The sequence below is a fragment of the Sapajus apella genome, unplaced genomic scaffold, assembly GCF_009761245.1.
Source record: "Sapajus apella isolate SASKATOON/1434 unplaced genomic scaffold, GSC_monkey_1.0 scaffold68, whole genome shotgun sequence".
NCBI classification, from domain to species: domain Eukaryota; kingdom Metazoa; phylum Chordata; class Mammalia; order Primates; family Cebidae; genus Sapajus; species Sapajus apella.
The window spans coordinates 5544014-5546826 of record NW_022437008.1 but is presented as its reverse complement, the minus strand read 5'-3'; the positions used below and the strand labels follow the sequence as shown (position 1 = coordinate 5546826).

The following is a 2813-nucleotide window of genomic DNA, read 5'->3' as shown; positions in this document are numbered from 1 at the left end:
GCTCTTGTTACCCAGGCTGGAGTGCAATGGCGCGATCTCGGCTCACCGCAACCTCCACCTCCTGGGTTCAGGCAATTCTCCTGCCTCAGCCTCCTGAGTAGCTGGGATTACAGGCACGCGCCACCATGCCCAGCTGATTTTTTTTTGTAGTTTTAGTAGAGACGGGGTTTCACCATGTTGACCAGGATGGTCTCGATCTCTTGACCTCGTGATCCACCCGCCTCGGCCTCCCAAAGTGCTGGGATTACAGGCGTGAGCCACCGCGCCCAGCCCATGCTTGCATTTTTTAAAGAAGGTCTTCCAAAGGTTATTGAGGAAGAGGACACATTTGCAGGGGATTTTTATGTAATTACTTGGGCATTTTGGTATTTTCCAAATATTCTATGATGATTACTGCCTGTGTCCTCCAACAAAAATCAAGAAATAAATCTTAATTAACATGTCACTGCTAGATATAAAATGTTCAATGAAAAGGGAATTATTCTACTAAATATTTTCAACCTTTATCTGAGCAGTTAAGACAGGCCAGAGCTGGGTGCAGTGGCTCACACCTGTAATCCCAGCATTTTGGGAGGCTGAGGCAGGAGGATTGCTTGAGGCCAGGAGTTTAAGACCAGCCTGGCCAACATAGTGAGACCTCATCTCTCCAAAAAATGTATAAAAATCAGCTGGGCATAGTGGTTTGCACCTGTAGTCCCAGCTACTTGGGAGGCTGAGGGAGGAAGATTGCTTGAACCCAGGAGGTAGGGGTTGCAGTGAGCTGTGATGGTGCCACTGCATTCCAGCCTGGACAACAGCAAGACCCTGTCCCTCCTGCCCCCGCCAAAAAAAGGCCAGGACTTGCCAGATGGGGGGCTGGGTGGTTGATCTGACCTCTGCCCTCTGGGCAGTCAGGTAGGCAGGCTGCCATCTCTGACCCACATCTGCCACTCGGCTTTCTGGCTCCGTCTGACCACATACCTGCAGGGTGTGGCTCAGTCAGATCGGCAGCGGTGTGGCCTCACCCAGGCGGCTGCAGGACAGGTTTGTCTGCCCCAGGCCCCAGACTCAGAGGCCCACTCTTGTGGGTGAGAGGGGAGCAAAGAGGTCAGGGCTAGGTCAGGGCCCAGACCCCTTGAGGGCCAGGCAGCCATTCAATGGCTGTTCCCACCACACCCCCAGCTGACTGCATCCCTCCTCTGCCTCTAACCCTCCACGGCTCCAGCAAGCTCCTCGCTTCGCACTGAGGGGCCCGTGTGGCTTGGTCCCTTGCCACCTCTCCAGGTATCTCTCTCTCTCGCTCCACCGAGCCAAGCTCTCTCTTTCACCATCTGAGATTAGAGAATGGAAACAAGAAACTGCTGTATAGCAATCGAGCAGGGCACATGCCTCTGACTACATCCACTTTTGCTTAGACTCCTTCCATGAGGGCAAGTTACTGTTTTGTTTTGTTTTGTTACTAAAATGTAAAGACCCACACCCCTGCCCTTTCCTCGGGCATCTGGTGCCCACCGATTCCTCCTCTCTGGTCACCATGTCCTTGGCTGGCATCAGAAGAATAGGTATAAACTTCCTAGTACATAAGAAGATCTAGTTTGACAAGTTCAAATACAACGATGCAGAAAGGAAATTCTATGGGCAGATGAATGGGCCTGCTGTGGCCGGCACCTCCCGCCAGATCAGAGCAAGCGTGATCCTCTGTGATATTGCAAGGGTGAGAGAGAACATCCAGAAATCCCTGGCCGGAAGCTCAGACCCCGGGGCCTCCAGCGGCCCCAGCGCAAACCACCATGAGCTGGTGGTCCCGATCGCGAGCCTGGAAGTGGAACCCCCTCCCGCGCGGGCGTAATGCAGGAGCTGCAGGCAGCCTACCGTGTGTCTCCAAGCTGGAAGCCGAGCCTGCCGAACATGATGGCTTTGACCTGTTTGTCAGCAACAATGATATGAGGATAGGGAGGCAGCGCGGCTGCAGGAGGAGCAGCTGTGGCGGCCCACGGAGAAGAAGGACAAGAAGGCGGGGCGCAGTGGCTCACGCCTGTAATCCCAGCACTTTGGGAGTCCAGGTGGGTGGATCACCTTAGGTCAGGAGTTCAAGACCAGCCTGGCCAACGTCATGAAACCCTGTCGCTACTAAAAATACAAAATTAGCCAGGTGAGGTGGCTCATGCCTCTAATCCCAGCTCCTCGGGAGGCTGAGGTAGGAAAATCGCTTTAACCTGGGAAGCAGAGGTTGCAGTGAGCCGAGATCGAGCCACTGCACTCCAGCCTGGGCGATAAAGCGAGACTACGTCTCAAAAAGAAAAGTCCAAGAAGTTGTGCTGGTGGCCAAATCCTCTATCCTGCTGGACGTGAAGTCTTGGGACGATGAGAGGGACATGGCCCATCTGGAGACCTGTGTGTGCTCCATCCAGCTGGATGGGCTGCTCGGGAGGGCCTCCAAGCTCATGCATGTGGGCTACAGTATCCGGAAGCTGCAGATTGACTATGATTAAAAACTGAGAATGGGGCCAGGCGCGGTGGCTCACGCCTGTAATCCCAGCACTTTGGGAAGCCGAGGTGGGTGGATCACGAGGTCAAGAGATCGAGACCATCCTGGTTAACATGGTGAAACCCCGTCTCTACTAAAACTACAAAAAATTAGCTGGGCATGGTGGCGCGTGCCTGTAATCCCAGCTACTGAGGAGGCTGAGGCAGGAGAATTGCGTGAACCCAGGAGGCGGAGGTTGCGGTGAGCCGAGATCGCGCCATTGCACTCCAGCCTGGGTAACAAGAGCGAAACTCCGTCTAAAAAAAAAAGAAAAAAAAAACCAACCACATCCCTTTGACCCAGCTGA

At 53.9% G+C, this 2813-nt stretch overlaps 1 pseudogene; it reads left to right on the top strand.

Annotated features, from left to right (window-relative positions):
- Nucleotides 1-1513: 1513 nt before the first annotated feature.
- LOC116530828 lies at nucleotides 1514-2484 on the top strand (annotated as a pseudogene).
- The last annotated feature ends 329 nt before the right edge of the window (nucleotides 2485-2813 follow it).